This window comes from Xiphophorus couchianus, chromosome 23 (assembly GCF_001444195.1).
Source record: "Xiphophorus couchianus chromosome 23, X_couchianus-1.0, whole genome shotgun sequence".
Classification (NCBI taxonomy): Eukaryota; Metazoa; Chordata; class Actinopteri; order Cyprinodontiformes; family Poeciliidae; genus Xiphophorus; species Xiphophorus couchianus.
In genome coordinates, this window is record NC_040250.1 from 8,986,871 (window position 1) to 9,005,707 (window position 18,837).

At 35.2% G+C, this 18,837-nt stretch overlaps 1 long non-coding RNA gene across 1 annotated transcript; it reads left to right on the forward strand.

The window, feature by feature from the left end:
• Positions 1-304: 304 nt before the first annotated feature.
• Positions 305-883, forward strand: LOC114138793 (uncharacterized). Its single transcript, XR_003594305.1, has 2 exons — positions 305-398; positions 569-883. It is a non-coding gene; the product is annotated as an uncharacterized LOC114138793 (long non-coding RNA).
• The last annotated feature ends 17,954 nt before the right edge of the window (positions 884-18,837 follow it).

Here is an 18,837-nt window from a genome sequence, read left to right on the forward strand (position 1 = left end):
TGTTTTCCCAACTTTTAACTTTTCAGCATAATCTGCAAACATTTTTGATGTTGAATAATAAAGAGTCATTTGTAGTGATTCCAATTTAAATCCTATTCAAAAATAGTTTTTTTTTATCCAAAAGGTGAATTGTCACCTGCCCAAGATAAAGGCACAAGTCCTTTTTTTTGCCAAAAGTGATTTATATGTATTATTTTGTCTAAATCATCTTTTGTTTTGCCACAAAAAAATATGACTTAGACCGTTACATTAGGAAGGTGACCAAATAAAGTGCTGTCATAACTCGTATCGTCCACGTATCTCTAGTTGTTGTGGATGTTGATGCTGGTGGCAGGAATAAATCTGCAGACCTCTGACTGAAGGTTGTTGCTGTCTGAAAGTCTCATATCTGTCATAAGGTAAGGTAATTTCACTTATATAGCACATTTTCAGCAACAAGGCAATACAAGGTGCTAACAGCCGAGACAATATTCCACAGAAACCTTTCCTGGATAATGCCATCATTTACTGGCCAGGACTGCTAATCCAACTCATTTGCTTTTGCCACTTCTCTTTAAATTTACGCCAGGGCAGAGAGACGCTGGTGTCGGGTTGAGGATCCTTGCCCATAATGATCGATGATAGAGATTAATCGACGGAACATAAAGACTCGTTTTCAACTCCTCTGCATCTGGGGTTCATAGTTCAGGTATTATTTGAACTCTTGAGCTAATCAAAAGATCCCGGTTTCAATAAAAAGATACCTTATTACCATGGTTACACTTCAAAACAACAGTCTTTCCAGCTGCACAGCGTCTAAAACCAAAGGGAAAGCTAGTAGAGACACAGCAAAAGACAGCAGCTGTAGAAAAAAATGGTCTGCAAGGTACCAACTCAGGTGGTCCGGAAAAAAAAATTGCACACTTTATTTTCCAGATTTTTACTTGTATAAAATCATTCAACCAATTTCTTCTCCCTGCTCTGCTTTGTGATGATCTGTCTATGGTTGTGACATGAAAAATGTGAAGAAATTTAAAAGTATAAATACGTTTGCAAGGGAATGTTGTAGGAGTAATGTTTAAAATTTAGAGGATCATACACCTGCAGGCACAATTTATAAAGAAACATTTGTCATATTCTGATGGAGCTGCAACAGCTTTGGGAATCTTTTTTTTTTTTAAATTAGTCACAGTCTATACAAAAAGAAAAATCTGTTTCGTTTTGAAAAGCACCAATGGAACAATGAGTAAAAGTGTACCTGCTGAAAGCTGCGTTACAACTGCTGTGACGTCAAGAAGTGCCAAAGGAAAAAGTGAGTCATCTGCATACATTAGTGTAAACTGTAGTGGTAGGTATTAAGATTCACATTTAGGTAGGAAAGTTTATATAATTTTAGTATTTCTGTATCTCACCAAAGCCTCCGTGTGCTATAATCTTTAGGGAATTGATTGATGCCTTTGTCTCCTCAATAAAAAGTTTTTTATTTATGGTAAAATTTTGTGGTAGGATCTATTGGGGCAACTATTCCTGAATATTGTTTTCATCCTGTACATATAAAGCCAAATACCTATAACTTACCTGCATTGTTACCTTAGAGTTATTTTTTTTATCTGGCCTTATGTATTTTGACTAGGCTGTATTTTCTAAAATTATTGTCATTTTGTTGTATTGCTTTAAGAGATTTTAGTTATTTATAGACTCACTTTTAGTTTCGAATGTGATTACTGGTCATTTTGTCCTTTTCACTATTTGAAATATACAGTATATACTGTATATTTCAAATATATATATACAGTATATATATATATATATATATATATATATATATATATATATATATATATACAATTTTATTCTTTTTGTGTTGTTCACAATTTTATTCTTGTGTTGTTCAGTTACAAAAATGAACCATCTGCAACAGGGCAGGTATTACTGACCGTCGCTTTGACAACTATTGGTTTAAAGCAGGGTTTTCCAAAGTGCGGCACCGGGCCATTTGTGACCCTTGGATTGATTTTGTGCGGCCGCCTAATGCAGTTCAAGAAAAATCCAAATTTGGTGGTTGGTGCAGATGAACAGACTTTTGTTTGTAATCAGGGTAACATTGTTACTGACATAATTTTCTTACAATGGAATATGCTAAGCACAGCACAAAGTATTGCTTTTTTTATAACCAAGCTTTTATAATAATCAGAACCAAGTTTATCCGGAGACCTTTACTAAAAAGCAAACCCAAATCAGCTTATATTTAATTTAATTTATTAAACTTTGTTAAATATAGCAAGCATTTATAAAGCAAAGTGATCCAAATCCTGCTCTTATAGTCAAAAATAAATGTGTTTAATTGAAATGAAATGAAATTGAGAACTAAATTCATTTTGTTGAATACAGCAAATGAGGAAAATCCTTTTAAAGTTTGGATCCACAATGAATAAAATCCATTGTTTTTTATTTTCTTAGCCCACAAGTTCTTTTGACTGCATGATTTTGACAAAAAGTTTGGACGCTTCTGGTTTAATAAAGTAAATTTCCATAAATTTCTAAAGGAATGTTGCAGTCTGACTGATCGTAGGTTGTTCAGTGGTTGGAGCAGGACTCATAATGCAACCAGCACCATGACTTCCAACCATATTAACCGCAAAAGACTCCACTGCTGAAGGAAAACCATGTTGATCTTCATAATAAAGTATAATGGTAAGTTTGAGTTGTGATTTTAGGAAGCAATTCCACTGGTATGCTGCAGCAGGGAGCTAATTATGCTGATGTATGCAGCCCTGAGCCAGAAGGTCATCTTCTTTAACCTGCTGGTGCAATAATAAAGCTTTATCATAAATTGCTTTTGGTAATAGGTGAAAGTAAGATAGACTATAATCCTTCAAACATTTGATTGTTTCAAATCTGTAATGCTTCTGCAAACATGATTCAAAATATGAGTACAAAAATAAAAAAAAGTCTTGGTTGAGCAAGCAAGTTATAAAATAAACTGCACAGTGTGTGCTCATCAGAAGGTAATTTCATCTCGGTTTGTCTGCCAAACATGCTCTGACCTTGCAAAAAAAGAGAACGTATTCAATAATGGAGTGGTTTATGGCTGCAAAGGCTAATGGATGCGCTTGTGACTTCAAAACTGAACAAGCAATGCCCCTTTTAATGATAAAATGTGCAGCGTTTCCACCAATTTGTGACATTAAAACCATCAGCCTACAATTTATAGGTCCTTGTCAGGCTGTCAAGGAAACACTGTTCATGTATGAAGCTCACTTGATCTCAGAAAATCTTTTGTGTGAATTGTATTAACATCATTGGTATTTTCCCCTGAACATTTTACAAGTTTATTCAAACTTACTGACATTCTAAACAAGGCCAATGTGTCTTTTAGGCTGGAACAATATTTTTGTAGGTAACTTAAAATCAAGTGAATAGATTTCCTCAGAGTGTTACAAGTACATAATTCCTGCAGATGTTCACAACATTATCACCAGTCTGCAGTGAGATTTTACACTTTGACACAAACAAACCACTACACTACAGAAACACAAAATCTCACCAGGTATTTTTGCTCTAGTTTCTAGTTCAAATATCTTTGCACACTTGAAACAAGACAGAACTAACTTACATGTAACCTTTTACCATGCTATGGAGGCTTATTTTAATTAGATAATTCCTTAATATTGGTGAAATAGTACTTGTTCCATTGGCAGATTATTTCATTTTTAAAAAGACAGTTTTCATGTTATAATTTATCTGGCAATGAAACAAGTACGTTTTCACCAATATTAAGGAATTAAATACTTAAAGTAAGCCTCTATATCCTGAAAGTTAAGTTATTTTGTGTTATTTCAAGTGTATTCAGATATTTGCACTAGAACCTAGAGCAAAATAACTTTGTAAGATTTTGTGTGTTTTGCAGTGTATGCTACCTCAGCTGCTCTCCCTAAAGGGCATTCCTAATTTTTCATATTTGGACAGATTAACGTCAAAGAAGCACGTTTACGAGACAATGTGTTGTCTAATTTTCTGGTTCTCAACTTTTGATTAGAAACTTAGAAACTCTGCTGCCCCTGATATTCTCTGCCAACGCCACATGGAGATGCATTCAAGAGCAAAAATGTTTTGGCATTTTCTCCTGAGCAGTTAGTCCTATTTTAGCCTTTCATAAAATAAAAAAGTTATTTTTGCTGCCTGAGCTGTCATGTAGTATATGCAGGGTAACAGAACCATTATGTTTTTCATGCTGCACGGGTTCTGTGTGCTTCACAAGTACATGTTTAAAGATTAAAAAATTTGCCATGAAGTACGGTTTCAAAAACCTCCGGAATGTAACGTCTCAAATGTACAGGCACTGCCCGTCACCTAGCAACCCAGGCCAAGTTCAGCCCGTTACCTAGCAACCCAGCCGGAACTCAAGCATATTTGGTCGGCTGGTTTTACAGCTGCATCAAGTTAAAGTCGAGTTTATTTGTATAGCACATTTCATAAAAAAGGCGGTTCAAAGTGCTTTACATCATAAAAACACAAAAATAAAAAGTCATAGAAACACAGTCAACAATTGAAGCATTTCATTTTGTCATTGTTACACACCTGAACATTGAATAATGGTTCATAATTATATGAACCAGAACACTTGAGAGGTCTGAAACAGCAGATCTTTAATGTATTGTGATGCTAAACCGTTCAGTGATTTATAAATTAACAGCAGTATTTTAAAATCTTTTCTCTGAGCAACAGGGATCCAGTGTAGTGACTTTATATGTGCTGTACAATGGCTGCTGAAAAAGACAAATGTTTTGTTGTTGACTTACTATCCAGAAACCATTTGCTGCATTCCTGTTGGTTGTTCGGGAAGTTCTACTTCTGCTTTTCAAAGATATACAGTTGTACAATTGCACATCTGTTTGCAGCCATTTTCTTGTGCGAGTGTAAACATTTAGTTGGCCAGCAACAGATTATTTGGATTTAAAGTGACAAGAGGCCCTAAAACATCCAGAAAGAATTCAGGCAGAAATGACCAAATTAAAATCTAATCTGATTATAAGAATGATTTTGTGTAAAACATTGTAATGAGTGTGTTTTGTAGACCTGTAGACTTATCCTAACCTGTTCAAGGAATCATAATAGGTCACCTTTAGCATTGATCAGCTACTGCATACATACATTTTTAGGAAAAGAAAAAATAATTATCATTCTGCACCAAAGAATCACATTATTTAGGGCTCTTGGTGTTTGGGTTCCTCATCAGAGTAAATTTTGTTCACAATTAGACTCTCATTGCTTTAAAAGCTGTGAAGTGCTGTACTTGTGCTTCAGGCATTAAATCTACAGAATATTTAGATGTGGAAAATGCCTTCATGTAAATTTACCTCCGGTGAAAACCAGACTCTTTTTCTGCGCTTTGCTTCATACAGACAATTCTTGATGCATGTTAACAGCAGTGAAAACAAGTTAAAGTTACTCATATGTTCTGAGTGAATGGTTTTGTAATAAAAGTGTCCAGACATGACTTCAATGCCACCTGACAGTTAAGTCTGGAGCAACGCGGCTCAAAGATTGAAATGTTTTTGCAGTTTGAGTTTAAAGAGCATCTTTGCCTTGGAATTAGTTGCTCCGGGATTCTGCATCTGCTCATTAGTCCCATTGTAGAGACTGATTGAAAATGCATTAGTCAGCTGCTTGTACACACTCGGAGGCAGACTGTGTGAGGGTTTCTTTTTGTTTGCTGTATGAAAGACCCAGACACTTATCAATTTATCAAACCTCTGTGTCCTACCTTAAATCTCTCAAGCAAGTGATGATCTAGTAAATCTGATAAAGTTTTGTTCATGCGCTAGTCGGATCTTGAGACCCCAACCGCCTGTTTGTGACCTTTGGCATTTTTTGAGGAATGGATACAGAAACTTTATACCGCAGATAATTAATTATCCACTTTGCCTTTCAGTCATGTTAATGTTGTCAAACATGAAAATGACTAATGCTAAAACTCAATTTTAAAGACGTTATTACGGTAAAACGAGTCCAGTGTGAGTAAATAATGTTTACCATTTCAGTGTTATTTGTTTATATGAATTCTCACTTTGTTTTCATTACTGGAAAAAATGTATAAAACAAACTTCTCTTTTGATGCAGCGGCATAATCTGACATGGAAAACTTTACAAAAACCTACCTCTATTTTGAGCACATATATTGACACATTTATTTAATTGAAAAAAAATTAAGTTATCTAATTTAAACGTTTGGTAATTGGCATTGCCTGAACTCGATCAGTAATTAATTAATTAGTATCCCTACATTTTATGGTTTATTTGGAATTTTTTTTAAAAAGTCGCTATTTTCTCTTAGCCACTCTTCAAAATAGCAAATACAAGCAAACATGGCATTCAAGTAATGAAGAAATGTGTTCTAAATGAAAATAACCGAGGTTTGTTTTGTCTCTCTGTGTTAAGTTATGTTTTTGTGTCATCTTCCGCTCATTCTGTGCTGTTTACCCCTTGATTGCTCCCAGCTGTGTCTCGTTCCCTGATTACCCTCTGTGTATTTAATATTTCCTGTGTTTCTTGCTCTTTGTTGGGTCCTGGTCTATTCTGTCGTCAGTGTATTTCTGCACCAGTTGTTATTGATCTATTAGCCTTCTGCTCATTCTGATTATTGTGTTTTTTCATCATTAATCCATCATTCTTTCTCTCATCAAACTGGGTCAACTGCGTCTACTCATCACCTCACACCATTAATCATGACACTAACTAATCTTCTATAAACATGTTGAGTTTAATAAAGTTTACTGAGATCCAAAATTAAACCCTGTTGTTGGGTCCAATGACTCTAAAATTCAGCATTTTAGTGATAAATGGTTGATGTGGATCAAACTTTAATCTACTCTGGTTCTTACTCTTCACATCTCTGTCTGTGGTTTCCCTGATATTCATCCAGTTAAAAATTTATATTTAAGACTGACAATTATTTTCATTTCCTGAGAAGAATTTAATTTTTTGGAGATTCTCAGTTTCTGTCCAATAGTGATATTACTACCCTTCAGTATTCACCTGCTATAGTACTTCTCATTGTGACACCAGGGGTTTTAAAATATAAATCTGAAGATCTTTGCCATCAGATTTATTCTGTATATTTGGTGAACTGTTTCTCCAGACACAAAATTAAATTTTCAGGGCCATCATTGATCTAAATCCTATAGAAAACCTGTGAGGTAAGCTGAGAAAAAGAACGAGAGCGGACCCGGGATAATCTGGAGGAGTGGCTCTCAATCTGAAGCACATGGGACTCTAAAACTTTATTACTTCCTCAGAATGAAATAAAAACATAACTATTTAATTATCCTAAAAGTTTCAAGAGACTGCTGTTTGAGAAACTTTCCAAGTTCAGAGAAACGACTATCACAAGGCAGTAATAAGACTGAGACACATTGTAAAACTGTTAAATCCTGCCTTGATGCATTATAATCAGCTTTTTTGTAATAAAAACGTTTTTGGGACAAAAGTTTCCTCTGTCAGTAAAAATGATAGTTTATGTGTCGCCTTATTTAGTTTGATATTTAACATCCTGGGAGTTTTTGTTGTTTTGTTTTTTTAAAGGAGTAGGTTTATGTGTTTTCCATATTGACATTTTATAGCTAAATCATGTAACTGTGCTACATCCAGTTGTTATAAAAATGCTCTATAGATCAAATATGACTTAAAAGAGATTTGACTTTGTAATGTAACGCCTTGAAATTGGGCCTCTGTCTCTTTAACCCTTTATGACCTAATTTTCAAATCTGCGCCTGGATATTTTTGCTTATTTTAATTGTTCGCAGTTCTTTCAATGTCCTGTGAGTAAATATATATTTGCCCATTTATCTGTAACAACTGGGACTTTCAATATCTAGCAAGTTTTCGCAGGAGTGCCCCTCAGATTACTGCTGGGAGAAATTACCGTAAAAACCCGATATCGGCTGGAAAGCGCAACGTCTCCCCTTTCAGAAAAAGCTGGAATTTTTCAGATAGCGCAACATGTGGCTGGATTGTTGCCGCTACGTTTCGTCTGGAATGGTTTAAAAACTCCAGCTTTGGGAAGTTATCACAACATGGCTCCTCTATTAACACTTTAACAAAGTTTTTACCAGCATTTCTCGTATAACGAGCTCAGCAGATGCAAAATCCCACCAGATGTTTGCTAATTGCTGCTGGTTAGTCTGAAGGAGCCGAATAGGGGAGGCAGAAACTTGTAACGACTAAGGAGGAGTTTTGTCTTGAAAGTGTAGCTATAGGTCCACCCCGGCGTTTTTTACAGCTAGATGGTTGCCATGGAGATAAAATATTTTCACAAACATGCATGAAAGAACGGAGGGAACACTCCAGGTATACTTTTGATGAGGGAATCAAGTGATGTAATTCTCAAAAAGAGTTGGTTTTAAATGATACTGCCCCTTTAAAAAGCTTTCTAATTCTTCTGACGAGTCAGGAAAAGTTGACTGAACTTTAACTGCTCCTCTCTGGGGCAGCAGGCAGTGCTTTTTAAAGGAGGGGGTATTTCTGGAACCGTAAACAGGTTTCCAAGAAGGAGAAGAAAAAGCACAAAGACTCTTTTAACGCTTCTGAGGTGAATCTTCCGGTGAAAAATGGGAAGCATGGTGGCAATCTCTGAAATCCGGCAGGCAGCTGTGTGAGGAATTTGGAGCCTTTCACTGAAGTGCATCCAGATGGTTGTCGCTCTCCCCCAGCAGGAATGCAGTGTTCTCACACATTCACCTAAATAATACAAAAAAAAACCTCTTGGGCTTAAAACGCCTTCAAAAATGTATGTCACCCCCTGGAAAAAAAAAAAAAAAGTGGTCCTGATTTACTCTAAATTAGAGAAATCCTCATTTTCAGCCAGGCTGGGTTTAAAATATTAAAATAAGAGTTTGAGGCCACATCAGCGTGATCCAGTCTGCAGCCTGTGTGGCTGACACATTCAGCTTTACTGGTTCGCGGCTGTAAATATGAAGCCTGCTCCAAAACTGATAAACTCTGTCCACTGCTAGTGTTTACACAAGGTTTAAGCCTTGACATATGTTTTGGAAATGAACATCTGCTGAGGCTGGCGATAATCCTATAGGCAGCCCATTAAACACCAGAGGTTCACAGATAAGATATACAGTATCCCCGCATCCCCACTCTGCCGCTATCATCTTGACACTGAATTCCCATTACATGCATGAGGCTGAACTCTAAAGCTGTCTGTGGCTAATGCTACTTATCTGGTCTGAAACATTAAGCAAGATCTTTTCCGAGGTTAAATTCACACTGATGACAGCTTTAATCATTAATCTTATAAATGTTTCTCTCATTTAGAAATCCGGCAGATGGATTTTTGGGGAGACAAAAGCAGATATTGTGGGTTGAGTTTCCTCTAAATCTTTGAGCCCATCTCTGGATTTCAGAGATAGATAACACGACCCGTGTTTTTATTTTATTCTGCGGTGTTTTATGCGCTCCTAAAGCTGCCACTAACTATGTGGTAATGACTGCGCATCTCATTGCACTGACCTTACAGCTTTTATACGTCAACATAAAGACAGCAGCTGCTGGGAGGAGAAGGTGTAAAGTTTGTCTGATTTAATATTTTTCTTTAATTACAAGGACAATTTCTCACAAGGCAGATAAACAGCGTATTCAGAGTTTGTTTTTAAAGTTTGAGCATAAAACTACAATTTATAAATATACGACTGTCTGAATGAATTTTAATTTAGTCAAAAATGTGGTTTATTGGAATAATTCAATTTAAAGAGTGGTGCTTGTATATTACACACATTCATTACACTTGGGAAATATTTTTAAGCATTAGTTTTTGGTTATTTTGATGACTATTGCTTATAGATGTTGAAGCTAATAATAAATACTGTATCAACAATCAATAACTATCATAGGGGAGACTGCTGACTTGATAATTGTTCAGCTAAGCAGCTGATGACTTTTCAGAAACTGTATCGAAATTGACGGGAGGTTTAGTGGAAGGAAAAAGTGGGATGTAAAAGGTTCACTGGCATAAGGGAACCTTTTACACTCTTGTTAATAAGACTAACTTTTCACGAAGTGCTGTATCCAAATGTAATATTAGAAAATTTAGTGGAAGGAAAAAGAGGTGTGTAATAGAATCACTAGCAAGAGCGATTATGTGCTTTACAATATTTGTAGTCATTCTCTATTGCACAGGTGTCAAACTCAAGGCCCGGGGGCCAAATCTGGCCCGCCATAGCTTTTTATGTGGCCCTTTAGACTCCAAATTACATCAATAAATCCCTCCAGTTTTTCACAAATCTGCAAAATTTGCACAAAATCAAAAAATCTCCACATTTTTATCAGATTTTACTGCAAATTCTCCCAAAATTGGTCAAAAACGTTAAGTTTAAGTGACCGCTGCCTCAACCTTTATACCAACAGAAAGCTTCTTCAGTGGCCTGCTCCTCTTCTTGAGGTTGTGAATGATGTTTAGCTTAACAGATATCAATATTATTTTGATTGTGTAGGTCATAAAAATATATTATAAAATATTTGTGAGAATTAAATATATCTATATTTTTAATCTAGTAATCTAAATTTCCAATAAAGTAAGTCAGAATCATCAAAAATAATCAGTATGTGTAATGAGTTAACATAAAATATTAGTTTTAGTTTTTGAATTGAGTTAGAGATTACATAAACTTTTTATTATTCTAATTTATTGATTTGCACCTGTATATATTTCTCATTATGAGCCTGTGTCTAAAGCACATATCTTTATTTTATTTCACGTTAATGAAATATTCTTTGCTCAGCTTAATGACGCTCCGCATTCAGTCAGAGATGTTTTAATAATGTGAACTCAGCCTCCTCCTACAGTGACAAGAGCATTGTAGGTGTGCATCACGACTCTGACATTTCTGTGTGGACCTGGAGAAAAGTAAAGACATGAAAGCATACATGAACAGGATTATTATCCGTGGGTGGAGAAGGAACGAGCTGACGGAGGAGAAGGTGACAACAAAAGCTGCTTTATGTGCAAACGATGGAGCGATGTTGGCTGTCCGGCATTGTCCATGACGTGATGCTTGACAGTCACAACAATGCTGCGTTCACGCCACTGAAACAAGACATATCAATTTACTGTGACGTGCATTTCAGCACAGACAGGGAAATATTTGCACACAACAAGCAATTATAGTCAGAATTTATTAGCACGTACCGAGGAAAGATGTGAATGACTTTAAATAAATCTCGTTATAGAAAATAAGTAGTGCCGCTCTGGAGAAGTGTAAAAGTAACATTCATTAATTAAGTACTCTACATTTTACACTGGTTTTATACTGGTACAAACCGAAATATTCTCTCCAGTTGGTGAAATATTAAATCAAAGTACGTGATATCTTGAAATTCTTTAAAAAAATCTTGTCTTTATATAAAACTAGTAAAACTAATGCTTACTGTTTGTAATGTATATAATATATGTGAACATTTTTTGTTTTTCTGTCCTTTTGAGCTGCAAATGGCTCAGCGAAGCTTGTGGACGAGCAAGAGGTCTCACTTTGACATAAATGACAGGGGAAGTTTCTGAGTCTGATGCATTTTTGTCTAAAACAAGCTTGTTTTTCATTCAGTGAAAGTAGTTGAAGTAGGTAAAGTATCCAGAAATTTCACTAAAGTAAGAGTGTTAATACATCTACAAAGTAGGATGCAGAAAAACTACTCCAAAAAGTACTTCTTTTCTCCAAAAAGCTTTACTCAATCAAAAGTGTACGACCCAGCTCAGTCTATGAGCAGTTAAGAAAGAAATGTGGCTGGAATTTATTGATTATATGTTTGCCAAAATGGGATTAAAATATCTAAAATTTTTAACCTTTATTAACAGCCATAATGACCAGCAAATTTCTTTTTATTTACAATTCACAAGTATGCGATTTTTTAAAAGGTATTTTGATAAATTCTGCAACTTAGATATAATATGTGATTATGTTATATTCTGTGTAATTTGTTATTGATAATTTGTTATTGATAATTTGTTATTTTAGCAGAATGTTTCACAGGAATTTCATGTTAAATAAAATCCGGTGCTATTTACATGCAGTATATGAATTGATTTTCCTAAAGTGTAGCTGCTATAAATAATTGTGATTTTAGTGTTAACCAAAATAACTGTAGTGATAATGTTTTTATGATGGAGCAGCCCAACAATGTTGCATCATTTAATGTATTAATGGTTCATAGATATTGTTTTCTGTGTAGTTTGCATGCTGCAAAGTTACATCCCAACTCAACATGCATTTATATCAAACATTTATTTTTCTATAACTAAGGGGATTTAGCATAATCTTTAATATAAAGTAAATATTTTTCTCCCTTTTCTGCCCGTTGATAAAAAATCATTTCATTTCTTTAATGTTTTGGCTAAAATTGGCCTAAATTAAAATTAAACCCCCAACATGTGGTTTGTCTCAACAACATTTCTTCCCAGCAGGGCCGAGTTAGAAATGTTGTATAATCGCCACTTAATTTGACATAGTGAACTTGTGAGGAAAACAGTTTATGTTTCAAGCTGCCAGGCATATGTGAGGCCGATATTCTCTCTTTTAAATCTGCGTTTCGGTCTCTACTAACCCCCCTGGGAAATACATGGCACTTTATACGCTGAGCGCCGCCTCGCTGTAGTCAAAACTAGTTGCAGAGTTTGTCTCTCTGCTGTTTGCTGCTCCTGTTCTGTGTTTGAGCTCTGGGAGCTAAAATTAGTGGTGGAGAAAGAAACGACCCACGTAGTTCAACAATGAACTGCCTCACTATCAAAGCTGGGAGCTGAGAAGTGCTACATATTTACGTTGTTCTGAAAGGGTCGGATAGAGTTCTGAAATTAATGCTGGTTTTTATTTGCTGTAAATCACTGTCACAGCTAAAAATGATAGAGAGAAATATTGCTAGTGTTCTGAATGGCTTTTCGCTGATTGTTTTAATCCAGGGGTCCCCAAAGTGGGTCCTGGAGGGCCGGCATCCTGCATGTTTTAGTTCTCTCCCTGGTGGCACAAACAACCTTTCCAGCATGTCAATGTTCTTCTTAGGCCTTCTAACGAGCCATCATTTGATCCAGGTGCATTAAACCAAGGAGAGAACTAAACATGCAGGTTGCTGGCCCTCGAGGACCGACTTTGGGGGCCCCTGTTCTAATCATTTAGTTCAGTTCAGGTCAGTTCTGTTGTGTCCAAACCTTTTGCACTGAAGGCCAAAATCCCCAAGCTGAAAGTATTCAGGGGCCAAAATTATTATTTTCTCCCTTCCCAATTAAAAACACAAAATAATATAGAATATTATTGTGAATTTCTTTCTCTTTTACCTGCACAACAATAAATAAAACATGTAGTACGTTATGTCTGCCTTAATGTTTAGAGTTATTTATCTTTTTGACTGGTTATTTTCCATTTTTAAGTCTATAAAATGTTTTTAGTTTATTCCCAGAGACGAAAGTAAGAATTTTCCTTTACAAGCTTTGCTGAATTTAGCCAAATGTAATGAAGGGGTGTGACAAAGATGTTTGTAGCATGACTAGTAACATAATAATAATAATAATAAAAATATTTGTGCTGTACTTAACATTTTTCATTGAAGATATAAACTTGCCATAGAAAATATCATCCTAAAAAAATTACATCCAAAAAGTATTGGATGTCCATTGCATTGCAGCCAGAAGCCACACAAATTTAATTAAAGGGCCACAAATGGCCCCCGGGCCGCACTTTGGACACCCTGGTTAAGATGTAACTGTGTAGACTTTTGCTGTCCAGACAGAAAGTTTTACCGACTTTGGGATTGTGCTCATAATTCAATAGTTGATGCATCCTGAAGTGGATAATTCTGGGTTTTTGATTCCAGATCCAGAGTTGAACATGTGAGTGGATTGTAAAAAAAAAAATAAGATAATTAAACTTATATGTTGTGATTCTTCAGACTGACTGGTGGAAAAAAGCTGAACCTCCCTCTTAATTTAGTAGAGACAGAAAGGAGAATACAAATTAATGATTTACTATCTGAAACAAAATGTTGGAGTATTCTTCATTTACAGTTGAAACCAGATATTTTCATACATTACAAAATTAAATTAACCTTTTTTTCTAACTGTCTCACATTAAATCAATCTATAATTTTGTTTTTTTTTCAGTAAGCAGGAGGAACAGTATTTCCATTATTAAATGCCAGATTTTGACTCAGATTAATTCAGTCAGTATTTGGTAGCATTGCCTCTTAAACTGTATGACTTGGGTAAAATGTTTTACATGCTAGCCTTTAGCCTAGCGCCTCGGTAAACATGAAAACAGCATTAGCATGACCATGATGTAAGACCGTAGGCAGATATTTGGGTTCAGACATATATTTATACTCCAATTACTGGTTACAGAAACATGTCTGAAGACCTGCACTGTTGCACATGAATGTCTTTATGTTATGTACATTGAAAATAAACGTGTGAAATAGGAAACTAGTAAGTGTAACAGCAAGCCTCAGTCGTTTATCTTTATATCTGGATTAGGGACACGGTCAGTCAAACGGAAATTGGAAATGTGACAAGGCATGTAAGTTGGAGGAGGAAAATGATTCTCTTTAATTTCAGTCACTAGAGCGACTCAGATTCACTGAATCATTACTTTTAACAACCTGCAGACAAAAAAAAACATTGTCCCTTTGGGTTCAGGGATGAAAATGAACTAGTTTATTAACTGTCTTCTTTGAAGAAAAGAAATATAAAGTCATTTAAAGAGTCCTTTTTTTCAAAACCTCCAACAATGTCTAAACTGTATTTTAAACAATTTAATGTTATTTTAATTGAAGAAAATGGAAATTTTCATCAAAAAAATTGGGATATTTCAAAGTGACCCTAAACTTTTCAGAAGTAGTGTAAATCCAAAATCTGTTGCAAGACACGCATCATCCAATCTCATTGAGTTTGAGTTATCTTTCAAGAAGACGAGGTATTTTCTTGTATAAACGAGGAGAAGATATGAGTGAATATTTGAATAATTAAAATCTCTCAGAGAAAACGTATGCATATCCACTCTGTATCAGTCACTCTGTGACGGGGTGTCCTTCTTCTTCTGTTACTTGCTGTTTTCTGTTGCCAGTGGCGTCTCCAAGTGGTGGCCAGGGGGGGCCAAACCCACTCCTGGAAAAACCCTGGAAAGGAGGCAAAGGAGCTCAATTCTTTTACAAATCTGTCTCATATTATACCACAGGTGTCAAACTCCAGTCCTCAAGGGCCGGTGTCCTGCAACTTTTAGTTGTGCCTTTGCTGCACCACACCTGAACAGAATAATTAGGTCATTAGCAAGGCTCTGGAGAACTGATCTACACAAGGAGGAGGTAATTAAGCCATTTCATTCCAGTGTTTTGTACCTGTGGCACTTATAAAAACTGCAGGACAGCGGCCCTTGAAGACTGGAGTTTGACACCCCTGTATTATACTGTCAGAAAATAATCTGACTATAATCCTATATTAAGCTCCCTTCTTGTCTGGAAGAGGAATAACTACTCCATTTCTGATTGATTAACCAATCAGAAGTAGGGTTGGAGTAATGTAAGAAATCCATCATTTTCACGAGCGAAATAGCAATTCTGCATTTTTGAACAATATCTTTAAAGCTGAACACTAATGTCAAAATGTCCTTCCTGAAGAAAAACAGTGAAAGTAGTTCATAGATCAAGAACAAGGTTTATTACTGTGTCATTGAAGATATTAGTAAGCTTACATGATCATCTCAAGGCCTTTTATGCGGAGTTTTAAGGATGTCAGTCGGCTTTTAAAACTACATACAAATAGTTGGCAGATAAAAGTAACACTGTAAAAAATATTTAGAAATAGGTCCTTAGATAGTGTATTTCCAGTCATTAACAACATCAACAACCAAAATATTAGTGAAACAATAAGCTGAAAATGTAGGAATTACAGAAGTTCAGTTTTCAAATTGGGAGAAAGTTTTTAGGAATAATAAGTGTTGTCAAAAAAGATTTTTATCTGTCATTTTAAAAATAATGATTTTTTTTTTATGCCTGAACATTCAAAAGTCTCGTGTTTCCACTGATGACATTGTGTCTACTCATTGGAAACAAACTATACTGCCTAAAATGTAAAGCTTCCAAATGTAGTAAAGTTCAATAAAAACAAAACTACATATGTATAACCCTTCTATGTTCGTCCATTTGTTTGACTTCAGTACAGACACATTCAGGTTCATTGTATTTATTCTAACAAAAGAGTAAATAAAGATGGTGGTTAACATCAGTCAAGCAGCATCTGTCCCTATACATTAAATAAAATACAATAAATAACCCTAAACAAACTAGAAATAGCTCCCAATGAGCAGTTAGCAGCACTAAGCATTTGTAAAATTAAACATAGCTGAAATGGGCAACATTAATAATGATAACATTTAAAAACATAACTAAATTAGCAAATTTACTCATGAAACACTTTATATTTTTAAGTTTGTCTAAAATGTATGTTAAAATATAACATTTGTAAAGAAAACGCAGAGCTGATTCTAGTACAAACCATGTCAACAAAAAAGGGGAGGAGCTGTCAGGTTGCTATGGTAACCACCAACTGCCAGGAGCAGCTTCAAAGAACTTAAGGCAACAATAAATGTCTGAAGAAACAACTTCCTCACTAAACAAAGTAAATTCAAAGAATTAATAAGCTAATTTTGATAAGCTTCACATCTACAGTATCGTTAAAATAAAACCCTATTACACATGCAATACCGAAAAAAATTATTTCTATATTAAAGAGGAGGAAATCAAAGAGCGTTTTTAATAAATCAAAGATCACCTGTCACATCCAACTTTCTGTGACGTGTCACCTGGGATTTATGTTTATGATTTTCTTCTTTCTGTTCTGTTTTTGAACAGAGTTGAGAGCCGAGTTGAAATTTTCTATATTCATAATATGAAAAAAAACCCAAACATATATATATATATATATATATATATATATATATATATATATATATATATATATATATATATATATATATATAAAACGGTATATTCAGTGTGTGTCGCATTGAGCCTGTGCGGGGAAATGGGAAAGAAGACAGAGCCACATAGATGTGCCAGCGCCACTTTCAATCTGCTGCCGGAGATGAGTATCAGTCTGGTCAGAAAGCCTTCCTGTGTGCCGGAGCCGTCCTTGGAACTATTTAATCACAACATTGAACACTGAAGCAAATTGTTGCCTTCTGATTGGACAGCTCTTGACAGCCATGACCATATGGTGGGAAATGATATACCCACCTGCTATCTTCCCATGAGTGATGTCTCGAGTAAAAATGATTACTTCATTTAACCACGCATTATTCGGCTGGGTGGGGGTTGGAGGAAAATAAAAATTTATTACACTTTTGGGCAGAAAAGTGCAGCACATCAGCTGGGTCTTTGGGTTGTTTATGTGGCAAAAACTGTCTCTGTTTTTCTAAAACAAAGGAAGTAAGAATGTATAAAAGCATCTTTAAAAAGATGTAAAGTGAACAAGATAATCTCAAAGTTTATTGCTGATTTTTGTTTTGTCTAATGGGGACTGATCTGTGGTTGTCTCCAAACAATAAAAACAATTTAACAAACAAGTAGATACATTTTTAAACTTCTACTGTACTGAAGAAACATAAGAGACATAAAATGAAATAAAAAAACAAGTCAAAACAATTATATTAACATGAATGGTTTACCAGATAATGTTTTTGTATTATGCATCCAAGGCTCTCTGATTACATTTAAAAATGGGGGAGCAAAGTTTGGAGTAGCAACATGCCCCCTGCTGCTCCGCTTGTCCTACAGTAGCATTTATTATATGCTAACACTGACTCTTGCATTCATGTGCTAGAATGTTGTCAAATCAAATTTGTGCGAACCCATATGTAGGAAACATTATTTGAGTAGATCTTTAATAATAATAACAATAAAAAAGGTGATTTAAAATGGGAAACAAAGGAATCAGAACCATGAACCCTAATGCCAATTGTAATTCAAACCTTCCACCCTAATATAATTCTCAACCCTACTTGGATTTTCTATTGAGTGACCTAATTTTAAGCCACTTGTATAACCATTTTAGACTATAGTCGTTTGGTAAGCTAACTGCATGTGTCGCACTTTGAGCCGAAGTCACGGCAAATAGACAGTCGTTTACGTTCAGGACCACCAGTAGGACGACTGCAGTTGACGGTTTGAGAAAGACTGCACTAGATGGAACGACTTAATGTTATGAAACATGGCAGTGACACACAACCATTAGCATAATCTGTAATATGCTTTAGCTAATTTCAGTTTACATTGCTCTGCACTAGATGTACTAAAAATAACTTTTCTTACTGTTTGTATTCTTTAACATATAAGCAGAAAGTTTTGCTTTGAAAGACGATTGCAGACAGTTACGTTTTTAATGTTTATGCTTATTACATTTCTAGGTTTTTTCACACTGCATGGAGTATGTTACTGTATGTAAATATGCTAATACTAGCCTACATGCTATCATTTTTATTTGAGCTTCTTTCAGCTTTTTTGCTAATTTTAGCTTTTACATGTTTTTTTCACACTGCATGACATATGTTACCGTATGTAAACATGAACTAAGCTAGACGCTAGCTAAAGCTAAATAAATACTAGCTTGAGCTGAAATTTTAAATGTAGTATTTCAGCTAAAACTAGCTAATTACTAGCTTTAGCTGAAATACTGAATCTAGTATTTCAGCTAAAGCTAGTGCAAGCTTTAGCTGAAATACTAGCTTCAGTATTTCAGCTGAAATACTGAAGCTAGTATTTCAGTCAGCTTTAGCTTTTTAGCTCTAATTAGCTTGCAGACTGTTGTGACCTCAGAATTTA